A 14,856-nucleotide genomic window follows, 5' to 3' on the forward strand; every position below is an offset into this window, starting at 1 on the left:
CTCTGCAGCCCGGGCTGTGTGCTTCTCCCCTAAACATAAAGATGGCTCTGCACCTAAAACACCCACCAAATAACAGTCTTGTCCTCGGAGGCTTTCCAGGGACATTGAGCAACCTGCCCGCTCGGCAGCTTGGTGCTTCGTCTCACCCACTCGTGACTGCCGAAATGTCAGAGAAACCCCAGCCCAGCTTCATGTAACCCGACGGCTGCCAAGGGCAGCCAACCTCCGGAAAGAGAAGGTTGGGTTCAGAGAAAACACTCAGCGTCCGAGCAGACGTACACATCTCTCTTTTACTTTTTCTCTGGAAGACGCTTTTCCACAGCAAGCCTCAAGATCCATTTTCTAAATGAGAAAATGATGACTTGTATGTAACGACCGCAAGCCAGAGCATCGATCATTTACGGACTCCACAGCGTTTATTGCGCCCACTGTCTAGAGAGAGCCCCGCATTGAATGCCTTTAAGAGCCAGCAGGGAAAGGCTAAACAAACAGGAATCTGCCACTGGCTTTCTCCTGGGTTTCCCACCCTCCCCGGCCCCTTCCACTGTAATCCAGTGCTGACTGTCAGTCTCCACTTGGTTCTTTTACTGATTTTCCAGTTCCTCCAGGAGCCCCTCAGCACCACAAACCCCTACAGGGCCTGGCTTCTGCCCCTTCTCCCATCCATCTTCTCTCCTCTTCCTACAATCCCTTCTGGGTCTAGCCATCAATCATTCATTCCTCCTTCATTCATTCGTTCCTCAAATACTTCTTATTTATGCGACAGCTCCAAGTCAGATGCTGGGAACACTGTGAGAGGGACAAGACTTCTCTTCAGAAGTCTACATCCCAGACATAAACGGCAGAAACAATGGGAGAAACAGAAACATGGCAGGCTTTGAAAAGCCCCACAAAGCCAAGGCAAATGTCTCAGAGTGGCTGGAAGGAAGCTGGGGAGAGGACCGGGTGGCTCTGACTGGGTGGTCAGAGAAGGCAGCCACATATGAGTTGAGATCAGCCATTCTAAATTGCTTGCAATTCCAGAATTTCTCAAGACGCAGTCTGTCCTGGGTACGGGGCCTCCAGAAGGTCATTCCTTGCTTCCATGTCCTCTGTACAAGGCAGACACCCACACCCCACACCATCGCCATCAGGAAACTGCCCTGAATCTATGAGAGGCTGGCTGCCACCCCCACCCCCACCCCTCCACCCCGCTCTTTCTGCTCTCCTCATCCACAGAACCTTTTTCTGGCTTAACCTCCACCCCACACCTGCTCCACTGCCTGGCTGCTTCCCCCGCCTCTCAGAATAAGCCTCTCTGGTTCACTGGAGGAATCAGAAGAGGAGAGGAGTACTTCAGAGAGATCAGGAACCCAACTGAGCTCTGGGCTTGGTGAACATCAACAATGTTTCCATCGGGTTTTTTTGTTTTGTTTTGTTTTTTGTTTGTTTGTTTGATTGATTAAATCCCAATGGACATTTTCTTCCCTTCCACTCTCTCCCCTTTAACTTTCAAGCCATATGGTTCTGATTCATTTATACTTAACTAATTACAGCCCTGGTTTTGTAAGAGCTATTTGATGTTCGCGAGTCTTCTGAGCCTTTTCATACAATTTTCTAACCCTTTTTACTGTGAAACCCGGCGTGCTCTTTTGCCAACAATAAACAGTGAGTGGGGCCAGGAGGCTCTGGTTTGTTCTTGGTTTGGTCACCAGGACCAGGCTCTGCGGTTACGAGCGAGGCCTCCAAATTTGGCAAAGTGTGTGTGTGTGTGTGTGTGTGTGTGTGTGTGTGTGTGTGTGTGTGTGTGTTGATTCCCAATGAAATTTTTAAAAGGTTCTCAGAAAAATAAAGAAAAGAGATACCCATTAGACAAGGGGCTCTTCAGCAGTACGGTTCTTCCCCCAGAGAGAGGCTATCCTGTAACCCTGGCTTTCTCTAGCCTTCCCCCGAGGATGTGGCCAGCAGCTTGATTGCTCAATCAAGTCCGGAGGCTTTTCCAGTTCAGGGTCCTGCCCTGTCTCGTCAGATCTTAGAAAGTGACATTTGTGTAAACAGGTATCATTTTGCAAAGATGCTGGTTTTCTGGCCAACTTGGCTGCAAGGTAGCTCTAGTTGTTGTTGTTCCTGAAGGAGATAAAAGACACACTAGAACCTGAGGAGGCCTCTCTGCTTGCCAGCCCTTCGTGGGATCACAGGCCTGCAGCCCCTTGTGCTTGTGGGGACAGGAAGAGTTCTGTCATGACAGGCAGCAGTAACGCCACTATGTCGGGGGCAGGCAGGGGTGGGGGCTCTGCCCTCAGGAGGAATTAAGGCTCTGTTCACACAGCAAGTTGGTTCTTAGTAGACAGGGTCATTGTATAGCAAGGCTACCCACGTGTGCTTGGTCTCTTCTGCCGACAGCTAGAGCCCTTTCCACTTCTTTACTGAGCTGTGGTTTAACCAGGGAGGTCCTTGCCAAGAAGACAGCAGCAACATAGTATTTGGACCAGCCATGTACTCAGATAACCCTCTTTTCTTTATAAAGTACAGTAGCACACAGGGTATTCTGTTATAGCAACTGAAAACAGACTAATACAAACCCCAAACCCAGTCCATAGAACATAGAAAGAAACTCATCAAAAGGCCCTCAAGATAAGGTAAGGTGTATACTAATTAAACTAGAAGTGTAGTATAGTCTACAGAAGCATGCACCAGAATTATTGAATACCGATGTACCAGACAGGACCATAGGTATTACAGAGTATTACAATGGAAAGAATTGGGTTTGGAGGTCAGGAGCGAGAATGGGGAGCTCACTTGCCTAAGGTTTGCTGGTCAGAGGATTTGGGGGCCTGATATGTCTGACTTCAAGGTTCCCTTCAACATCAACTAAGAGAGGATAATACCTCATCCCCACGAGGTGAATGGCAGAATCACACAGAGCTATAGAACTAGGGCTGGAGCACTTGGGTGAAATCAAGACAAGGCCCGCATAAGATGAGGTATGGAAACATTAAACTTCTTCCCCAAGAGAAGGGCTGGGAGGAGGGAGAGGGAATTTGGAATGATTTGCCATGGGAAGAAAGATGTGAAAAGGCAGGATCCGGTGCGTGCACACAGTGTCCTACAGAGAGTGCAGAGGCAGAGGATTCTGAGACATGGGTGCTGGATGTGAGCTGAGCACATTCAGAAAATGGAGCACCAAGCCAGCCTGGCTCGGACAAAGGAGAAGTGAGTTGGCAGGAGGGTGACACTTTGCTGTTTTGTTGCCAAACAAAGGAAAAAATAACATTTTTATCAAGGGGCTGGGGGCGGGGGGGGGGGTGGCTCGGTCTTGACACGCCTGATGCACAAGCATGAAACACTGTGTCTGGATCACCAGTACCTACATAGAAGGCCTGACATGGTAGTGTGTACCTCCAATCCCAGCACTGGGGACCCAGACACAGACAACTCCCCAGTGCTTGCTAGCCAGCATAGATGAATCAGTGAGACCCTGTCTCAAAAAGTAAGCTGGATATCAATAGAGGAAGATGTCTGTCATCAACCTCTGGACTCCATATGCCCATGAACACACACACACACACATGCACAAACATGTGCACACGCTTAATCACACATGCACACATGCCACACATGCACACAGGTACACAGGTACTCTTACACACACATGCACTGTACATCACACACATACATCACACACACACCATACACACACAGCATACACACACACGTACACACATGCACACATGCCATACATGCACACAGATGCACAGATACACACACACAACACACATACACATGCACACAGATGCACAGGTACACACACACACATGTACACACCACACACACACACACATCACACACACATATACACGTTTACAGAGGTTTGTCAGAGTCCAGCTGTTCTTAAACAGATTCATCTTTTTATGCCCATTTTCTCACTCATCTTTGCAGCCTCTTTCACAGCTTGGCTCAGTTCCCACCTACATTTTGCACAGGAAAAGAATAATTAAAGCTCAAAGACATAACATGACTTCCCCCGAGGCACTCGGACCCTGAGAGTAGAATAGGAATCCGTCTACTGATGCCCTGCTGTTTGAGCTCAGAATAAACTGCAGTTATCGTACCAGGGCTTGTGCATGAGATGTGCCCTGCTGGGGCTTCTTTCTGGCCATTGTCACCCTCCTCCTGACAGCTCTTCAGAGACACCAACTTCCTTACAGCTTTAGATACAGCATCTTTCAGTGTTCCGCAAGAACCACACTGGCTGCTTTCACTCCAAAGGCTTTAGCACCAAGCATCTTCCTTGACTTCAGAGTCCACGACAGCCCTCCTGCTGCTCTCTGGACAGCAGCTATTCCTATCACAGCCATGGTTGCTTTATAGAGTGGTGTTTTCTTTTCTCTTGGCCATCTCCCCCACTTAGGCCACCACCAACTTTGCACCTTGTGTCCAGGAGACGCACATGTCTCCAGTCTGTGGTACTATTGGGAAGGTAGGGAAGCTTTAGGAGTTCTGGTCTAGTGGCAAGAAGTTAGGTCACCGAGGGGATACCCTTGAGACCATGGATTCCCCACCCCACCACCTTCTCTGGTTTTGGCTCTCATGAGGCAGGCAGTTTTGCTCTATCAAACATTCCCATCATGCTCTGCTGCCTCACCTCAGGCTCCCAACAATGGATCAGCACAGCAGAGAGTCGTACCTCTGAAACTTGAGTCAAACTAAAACATAAGTTAATGACCCGGTGCCTTTATCATTGTGGCAGTTTATCACTATGGCAGTAGCACAGGCCATAGATTCCATGATCTCAGTTTTAGTTTGAACCTTCACATGTGACGGCCCTCAACCTCTGATCCCACAGCAGTTAGAGGGACTGTGAGGTTGACTCTTCCTGTTGGAGAGTTAGCCTCACTTCTGCTGTCTTCAATACCTCCTGAGGGGTCAGATGACCCACACTGACTGCATACCCAGCGGCTGTCAGCATGGCCACTGGGACTTGTGTCAACTGCATGGGTAAGAACCTGCAGGCTGACTGACAGTCACGATGTGTCAGCAAAGGATGAACTGAGTCCATCCTTCTCTTTCCAAAGTCCCAAAGAGACCATACAGAGGCAGAAAAGATGCTGTGTGTGGGAGTCCATGCCTTGATGGACCAATAGTCCTTGAATATCAGAGGAACTGAAATTCAAGAGGCAGTGCTGGCGGGAGGAAACTGGGTAAAATGCTGGAACAGAGAGAAAGAAAGTCTGCAAGAAAGGACCATGTGCTTCTCCCGAGGCTGCCAGAGGTTCAGCCTGCCCTCCAATCCCAGGTCCTGTCAGGGTCCCTTTTTTTCCAGCAGCAACTGGCAGTTTCTTGTCTCCAAAGAGCCAAACTGAAGCTCCACCAAATCCTCCCCGCCAAAGTTCCGTACCAAAAATATGTTCCAGCTTTGGTGGGAAGATGGGATGCATTTCACGTACGTCCTATACACGCAGAAGTCTAGGAAAAGATTCCAGGAAAGACGGGCTGGAAAATCTGCTAGTACGACCGACTGTCTCTGTGGCCTCTGCTGTCGGGTGCTGTGTGACCACAGGCATCTCAGCCATGAGTGCCCCTTGTAGGAGGCAGGTGGCTTTAGAACAGCTTGGTCCAGGTTCTCAGAATGCCCTCCCCGCCCCCCCCCCCCACTCCCAGCACCTGACACTTGTGCTTTTCTGCCTCAGTCTCCCTGGTGGACTTCTGCTGTCTTGAGGCTTTATAGCCTGCTTGTTTCTTTCCAAACATATTTCCCCAATGTGTTCCTAAAGATTGGGAATCATTGGACAACTTGAGCATTTCACTTTGAACTTTGGTGAGATGGGAGACAGACCAGTTGACTAGTTAACACCAGATCGTGTTATTATCTCTAATGTATGGGGGCAGGACGGATCCTGAGCAGAGGCTCTGACCTGGTCCATGGGACTAGACCTCCACGCAAGTGCATGATATATTTACAAACAAGGCTGGAGGTTCAATCTATCCTGCTATCTGCCAGTGTCAAGGGCAAATACTGTCCCCACTGAAGCCTTGTCATTCCTGGTTTGGATGGTATCCTGTGAAGGTGTGATTGCTGGAGCTGTTGCAATTACGATGGAAACACGAGGTGAGAAGTCTAAAGATAAACACAGCAGGCTAAAGATGGCAGAGCCAAAGGCTAAAAGGACACCAACCTCTTGTGACAAGACTGAAGCATGAACAACTCCCTGCAACCTACTCTTCTTCCCTTCTTGTTTGTAAAGGATACATGTATTTGATGATTAAACCACAGTTAGTGGCTAATAATACCTACACTAGTAAGCCCATGAAAGTACTTTGTACAGGTAAGAATGTGAGCCGTAGGCAGAGGTCTGCTGAGCTCCCTCGCCAAGCCTCTGCAGCCATTAGAGTCACATGTCATCTTTTGGCCACAGTTGTCCTGAACAGGGGCAGACGCCTTAGCTACAGCCCATCTGAGGCTCTCAGCAGGAGACTGAGAACCAGGGCTCAGAAACATCAAGACCACGTCTACCTGTGAACTTGGAGATGTGTATGCAGAGAGGCAGGAGGCCGGTGACTGTGGGGTAGAGCACTCACCTCCTGACCTGCTGCTACACAGCTCTGTATAATCCACCCCAGCATGGCAAGCAAGGAGTCGGAGGGCAGCTCTTCTGAGGTTCACAGCCAATTCTTCCCAGAGGTTCCCCTTACAGACCCATTTTCCATAAGGGGAAAGTGAAGGTCTGAGAGCTAAAGTCAACTGCTGAAAACCACACAGCTGTTATGTAGCTAAGCTGAGATTTGAACCCACATGAGAGCATAAGTTTCCCCAGCCCTACCACCCCATAGTCTTGACTTATTATCCAAGAGTTCAGTGCTCATACTTGAACTATGTCTCCATAAGGCCTCAGACTTGGAAGCCTGGGTGCTTTGTCTTCTTGCAGAGCAATGCAAGAAGGATTCCTGGAAGATGACCTGAGGTTTATCGATAACCTGGAGTTTGCCAAACAACGGAAGAATCTTGATCTACTCTGGCTTCTGTGATCAACACCATAGACTAGGTGGCACTAGGTGGCACATAAGCAACAGAAACTTATTCTCACAATCTAAAGGTTAGAAGTTCAAGGTCATGGTGCTGGCAGATTCTAGCTGACAGCCACCTTTGCACTGTCTTCATGGGACACAAGCAGCTGGTACCCCCACTGACTCTTTGACCAGACACTAACCATCTACAAGGCTCCGCCACTGTGCCCAGTTACTTCCAAATACTGCCACACCTGGCACTAGATTTCGGCACAGGAATCCTGGGTGACATAAACGTTTGGTCTAGGCAGAGTTCATGTTTGGGTGCAGGTGCTCTTCAGAACAGAAACAGTTTGTTGAGAGCAGACTGGGAGCTTACAGGGCTTCTGAAAGGCACAGACAAGCACATTCTAGAAAATGCAAAGCATTGCCCTAAAACACCAGTTCTCAAACTATGGGTCCCGACCCCTCTGGGAGGTGGACGTTTCCCTCACAGGGTGGCCTAACAGAGATATTTACATTTTGATTTTATAATGGTCACAAAATTATAGTTATGAAGTAGCAATGAGAATAACTTTATGGCTTGGGGTCACCACTGTTAGTATTCCGTCTAAACTCCACCTCCCCAGTTACCTGGCAACAGCCAGGTATGCTCCTCCCCACAGTTACCTGGCAACAGCCAGGTATGCTCCTCCCCACAGTTACCTGGCAACCGCCAGGTAGCCTGATCCACTATAAAAGGGGCTGCTTGCCCCCTCCTCCCTCTCTTGCTCTCTTGCTGTCTGTCTTGCTCTCTTCGTCTCTCTCTTACCCTCTTGCCTCTCTGTTCCCTCCCCCCCTCTTCCTCTCTCTCCATGTGGTCATGGCCGGCCTCTACTTCTCTCTCTCTTATCTCTTCCATCTTCCTCTCCTCACCTTTGCCCTTTCCCTTGAATAAACCTTCTCCCACTTAGAACCGCATGGTCTGGAGTGGTCTGTTCTGAGCTGCGGTCGGACTTCTTCTTAAAACAACAACAACCACAACGTGAGGAACTGTATGAGAGGGTCTTAGCCTTAGAAAAGTTAAGAACCACGGCCTTGAAGAACACTAGAAACAGTCCAACACTGCTCTCACTCCTTCCTGCCCCAGCGTAAGACGTCTGACTTCCATCCCTACTCCAAGAAACCCAAGATTTCTCCAGTTTCCCCAAACTCTGCTTCAACAATTTCTGATATCAAGACCATATCAAGCGTGTGAAGCGTGGGGTAGAGGCTTAGCATGCCCCAGCCACAAGGGGACCTGGGGATATAGGCTGCTGGGGGAGGAGGGTGGTGGCTCTGTCCTCTTAAGACCAACAATAAGAACATTCAGGTGCCAGGTGGCCAAAGACAGTCCCCCAGCCACAAGCCCACTAAGGACGCATCTAAGGCAGGGGACGAGACCTCCAAAAGGCCAGAAGCACTGTGTCTTGACACAATGCCAGGAGATGACCCTGGTCCTTGGAGTGTGTGCTTGGGACTGAATTACGTCTCTCAGGGCTGTTTAGGCAGCTTGCAAAGCTTCGCCCTTCTGTGTCTTCTGTCTGCAAGGGCAGACTCTCCTCTTGACGGACCTTGGAAGGCCTGGAGTAGGGCTGAGGCTCTGCCACTGCTGAGGAGGAGGTGAGCGTGCCAGAAGGCCACAGAGAAAGGATAAGGAAGGGCAGGCCCAAGCAAACAGCCACCGGCCTCCCACAGCTGAGTGCTGGCTCCTGTCCAAGCCCCAACCCCCACACACTGTATTTACTGAGCGTTCTGACTCTAGCCTTTGACATCCCTGGAGGGGACCTTCTGCATACAACCTGCCCTTTCCCAGGTTGCAGAAGGCAAGAACCACAGGCCCCATAAGAACTGGTTTTTTTTTCTTCTTTTCCTTTGTGTGTGCATACACACACACACACACACACACACACACACACACACACACACGCGGAAGCCTGAATTAATGTTGGTGCCTTCCTCCATTACTCTCCACTGCATCTCCTGAGGCAAGGTTTCTTGCTGACTCATAAATCCCGCCTACTCTAGCTAACCAGCCTTCCCTGCAGTCCCTTGAGCCTCTCTCCAGCCTCAGTGCTGGGATTATGGGCGGCTGCCATGCTGGTCTGGCTTTTATATGTTCTGGGGAGCAAATCTCTGGTTTTTTACATATGCATAGTGGGCGCTTTATTCACTGAGCCATCTCCCCAGCCCTGCAAGCATTTCTTAAAGGGCCAGCTACTTCTGACTCAGGCCTCTCCCAGATACCTCCTCCACCACCAGCCTGTAGCCCCAAGGAGGACTTGAGGACAGCTCAGCTCCAACGCTGGTCCTTTCCGCTGCATACACACAATGAGAGGCTGCCTTCGCTCTTTAAATGCTGTCCAGAAACCTTGCCCACATCTCTGTCTACTTGCAACTGAGTTGTGGGAACAGTGACAAGACCCGTGGCTTCTGTTGGAAGGAGGCTAGGTTGATCTGGCCACAGGGCAACCCCACGGGTTTCCATTCATGGCCCTGCCTATGGGAGTGGCCGCAGAGGAATCCAGTCCTTTGGGATGTTGGAGGATGACTTCAGCCTGGCTGAGTGACAGTGACAATGGACTGATTCCCAGCCTTCCGTGCCACAGTGCTCTGCACCATGGTTCACACCAGATGCCAGATGCCATTCTCTTCTTCCCAAAGCATCTATCCAATCAGCTCTGTCCCTCTTGCTCCTTCCTCCACAATCGCCTGTTAGACTTGAGTCACTCTCCACAAGCAGTGTCCTAAGCCCCAATTGTGCACAGGAATGGGTGGTTCAGGTGGCCCATCACTCACCTTGAGGTCCTGCCTCTCGGCCTGAGATTATTTTTCCACTCTAAGGAGATACCTGACTATGTGCCAACAGAAGAAGGGATACCTCTGGTATCTGGTGAGTATAAGACAGGAATATTGATTAATACCCTTGAATGCACAGACAGTTCCCCCATCTCACACACACACACACACACACACATACACACACACACACACACACACACACACACACACACACACAAACACACACAGGGAAGACTCAGATCACCCCAGTACAGGTATAACCCATATCCACCCTCCCTCAAGAGCCCCCAGAGACCCACAAGACTTTGCCTTCTGCTGTGACACCATCCCTGATCATGTTCCTGTGTTGTCATCCAAGATATCAGGGGTAGATACCCCCTCAAAGCAGAAATTCGGGGTCCTGGCCTGTGGACCAAGGCCTGGGTTGCTCTTGCAACCCCATAGGACCTGCCATTACCTCAGCTAGCACTCTTTGTAGATCCAGGGGAGACCTTCCAACCCTTTACCATCCAGAATCTAGGTTGTCCCAAGAGACTGCAGAAGCAACCCATACAGGTGCCAAAAGACTGGGCCAGGCAAGGGCTACCCTCTGGGAGTCACTCCGCTTTGGGGAGAACAATATGCCAAGCATCAGCAAAGTCCAAGTCACTCCTCTGTCTCCCAAGCCCTGGTGTCAAGCCTGCTGCCAGGAAGGTTAGCCAAAGCTGGGGCCACAAATGGTGGGAATTGAGTGTATGGAGCAGGAGCGAAGATGGCTTGACCCATCTCCTAACCTTCCCTCAAAGAGCCCTGAACTCCATGGTCTTGCCTTACAGGTGTGAGCTCACACTGGGACCCATTGGACTCATGTCCCCTACAGTGTGTCCCTTATCACTGCACTCATCTGAGCCCTGCCACTTAGTGATGCCAGAAAGTTCCCTTCCTCACCTCAGCTGGAAGGGATTGTAGCAATTAAAAGACATGTGCTCTGCTTTGGCTTCTCCCTGTGAGTTTCACATACCATCCTGCCTACTACTGGGGGTGTTGGTCAGGCCACTTTGGGCCCTCGGTGTTAGAACAAGTCTGGGCCCCCAGGAGTGGACAGCTAGTGGGGAAAACACACTTCATTGAGTCCAAGAGCTCACCTTCCTGTTGACCTACTCTTTAGCTGATCCTACCATCCATCTCCATGTCCCATCTCTTTTCATTGGCTTCATGGGGCCTTTTCTAGAGATCCCTTATCCCAGACAAGCACACTCCCACACAAACCAGTTACAGCTATGCGTCTCCTTTCCATTGCCTGGCTGCCTCACCAGATTCCACTTCCTCAGCCACTAAATTAAGAAATATGTGCCATTCCCCTGCATGAAATATTCATCCATTGCCCAGGGTAAGCAGGATGCTCATGTCTAAAAGCTCGGCATGTCTTCTACATTGTCTTGCCTTCCCAGCACAGAGGCCAAGTCCCTGTAGAGATGCTAAAATGCCAGTCAGTTTTCTCAGCCTCCCTTGCAGCTAGGCTATAATCATGTGACCAATCCTGATCAATGGGACCCCAGGAGAAGCCGGCTTGGGGGCGGGGGGAGCTTATAGGAAAGATCTCCTCTGTTCTTTGTTGTGTGTGCCTGTATCTATGTGTCCCAATTGCTAGATATGGAAGCACCAAGGACACATTTCTAATTTTCTACAGGTGATAGAGCAGGATCTACGGAAAATTCTGTAGTCTTGAGATACAGCTCTGTCCCTGCAGAATCTCAAAGGCTTCTCTGCCCCCAAACATCTTCCTATATTCGTCATTGATGTCTTCCTAAGGCAGCGTTCCCCACATGGTTGCTGCACCCGTTATTAGTACATAAGGTGACTTTGATGAGTCACAATCGGCAATTTTTCCAGTGGAATAGAAAAGCCCAGAGCTGGAAAATGCCAGGTAGCACAGCACAAAGCCCAATCTGTAATGAAAGTTGGTCTTTTGTGGGAAGCACTTTCAGTTCATGTCACGCATGTGCAAACACCCTGAGTGACAGCACAGAGCATCTGCCTCACTATGTGCAGGGGCTTCTGCAAAACAAACCTCAGGATGCTATTTAGTTGTGGATCCCGTTACTTGCCAACAAATGCATCTTATCCCGTGTAACCCTACTCCTCTCCCCACAAAGGTTCTCCCATCAATACAGCAGCTTTCCAGCCAAGAGAGTGTTGCATTTCTTGTCCCAATAGCAGATGGAAGATGGCCCTGGTATCATAATTACATCATTGTTTAATTCACTAGTGTGCCAATGACTGTAGTTTCTAAGTGGGCTGTTGTAACTTTAATTTTTTCAATCCTTATTTTTAATGGTGGTTATTGAATGCTCTAACCTCCCTTGTAGCCCACCACCCACCAGAGACAGTGAGAGAGAAAGGATGGGGGAGGAGGTTGGAGTGGACCTGTTTAGAAAGGTTCTTTGGAGCAACTTCCATCTGTGTTATCTGGAAATCGGCAGTTCGCAGGTTAGCACTGGCAGCTTGATCTGCTTGCAAAAACTTCATGGATACACCAGCAGTCTAGTTCAATAGAGTTGGGATGGCAAACATGAGGAATCAGCAGTGGTGCCACTACCTAGCAGAGACAGCTAGGCCTGAGCCTCAGCACAAGTCATCAGGAGGGACCAGGAGGAACTCCAGGAGAAGTTCTCAACTGTGCCTCTCTCGGGGAAGCAAAGATCAGCAAAGATGTGAAGATGCGAGACCCACAAGTGTTGCACAGCTCGCTCTATAAGCAAGCTTAGCGCAGCCTCTGTCACTGTCCTTCCAGTCCTATTTATACACTCCAAACAACACGTGTCCTCCATAGGTCTTGCCTCAACATGCGTGTCTGTCTCAACTGACATCACTCTGACAATCAACCCAAGTCTGAGGAAGCACCAAGAAACTGCAGCACACCATCAGATGTTTTTTTTGTCCTATTTCTCTCTATGGAGTTCTGACAATTGTAGCTCAACTATCTAGTGTAAGGCGGACCCATACATGAGTGCTGTTAGCAAAGAATCCTTCATCACGTGTCCTTTCACGTGCTTGCTTTAGCAGAACATCCTTTCTGCTGTGTCTGCTTCAGCTAAATGTTCCTTCATGAGTCTGCCTTAGTGAAACATCCTTTCAGCTGTGTCCACTTTGGGAAAACACTCCTTCATGTGTTTGCCCCAGTAAAACGCCATCCAACACAAGCGCCTTTCCAAAGAACCCTTAAAGTTTCCACTTCAAGATGCTTTCCAAATAACCAGAAAACAAGTGTGCTGGTTAGAAGTGAGGAGGAAATTTCCCAAACTAGGGAAAAAAAAAAAAAAAAAAAAAAAAAAAAAAAAAAAAAAGGTTCACACACCTGCATTCCCTGCATTCATTTGTCTTGTTTAAGGAAACTGGTTTATGCTGGAAAAACAAGGTAGGACTTCACTCTGGAGATTCAGACCCTCAAGAAAAAGTCCTTGCATCATAATGAGTGTGTGTGCGCGCTTTTTTGTTAGGAAGATGTACTGAGGCAGATGGCTGTTGCTGGCTTTTAAATTTTATTATTTTTAGTTGTGTAACTTGTGTGTGCAGTACCTGCAAGTGCCAGAAGAGGGCACCGGATCCCCTGGAGCTGGAGTTACAGGCCGTTAAGAATGGCTCAACAGGAGTGCTGGGATTTGAGCTCACATGCTCCTAACCACTGAGCCAACTCAAACAGCTCCAGGAATTGCTTTTATGATTTCCTTGACCCCAGGGTTTTTATTGGTGATTATTCCTAGTCATCTCCACAGAGGGCTTTGATGACGTTGTCTGACGTTTGTTCACCATTGGGCTGTAAACTCCACAGAGGCAGAAACCACAGCCGTTCTCCGAGTTCCTTCATGCTCCAATAGAACGACTTTCTTAGACCTCAAGGGGATAGATTACAGAAGGAATGGACGAGCAAATCCACTAAGTACCGCCTCACTGGAGCCTCCTGAGGAAAACTCAGCTGGAAAGAGTTAATCAGTTTTTATCCTGATACTATGAAGGAATTGAACTGCAGAACGCAAGCATACAGACTTGTCGCACTTGCTGGTTGTCAGAGAGCCAAGTAGAGCACCAGGGTTCTGAGCTGGAGGAGTGGCCAGGTACTGGAAAGGTCACAACATGAGGTCATCACTTTACCAGAGTGGGCCTGGGACACTGCTGTCTCCAGTGCCTTGACTTTGGATCATGTAATTGTAAGTCCTGCTAACTTTCTGAGGACTCTTGACAGAGTCTTAGAATGCATACGTGCTTGTGGCCAGAGACCAACATTTGTTTGTCCTACCAAATAGAGGTCACTGCCAATTTTATATAATTTTTATATAATATTTTTATTATATTTTATATAATATTTTATAAAATGACATTGGCAACAAATGATCATGTTTCACACATACAAAAGAAATCATTTTGTAGCAGAGTTTGCTGGGTCACATCCCCTCAATTAAGTAAAAATTTCCTGATCATAAATCATCCATAATTTAATAGCAACATCAATTAGGATAGAGGTTTGGATGTCCCTGAGTTTAGCTTCCTGATGACCCTCTTTAAGGGACACCTGCTTCTTTTTTGGTTCTAGGACCTTGATGGCCAGTTATAAAAGAAAACGTGATAAAACATCTTTTTATTCATGACATATGCTCTAAAGTGTGTAAGGAAGCAGAATATGAGGTGTCTCCTTAGTACAGGGTAGGCTCTTTCTTTACCTGAGTGGTGGTTACTCAGGATACACGCAGGGAAGAAGGGAAAGGAAGGGAAGGGAAGGGAAGGGAAGGGAAGGGAAGGGAAGGGAAGGGAAGGGAAGGGAAGGGAAGGGAAGGGAAGGGAAGGGAAGGGGCTATGGAGTCATTGAGACCTGTGCTCTGTCTCGTACATGAGACAGCCTAAGTAAGGGCTAGAGAGATGCCCCAGCAGCCAACAACACTTGCTGCTCTTCCAGAGGACTGGAGTTCAGTAGCCAGCACTCACACTGGGCTCACCTATAACACCAGCTCCAGGGAATCTGACACCTTCCTCTGGTCTGCAAGACCTGCATACATATGTACACATGCTCTCTCTGTC

This window comes from Arvicanthis niloticus, chromosome 6 (assembly GCF_011762505.2).
Source record: "Arvicanthis niloticus isolate mArvNil1 chromosome 6, mArvNil1.pat.X, whole genome shotgun sequence".
Lineage (NCBI taxonomy): Eukaryota > Metazoa > Chordata > Mammalia > Rodentia > Muridae > Arvicanthis > Arvicanthis niloticus.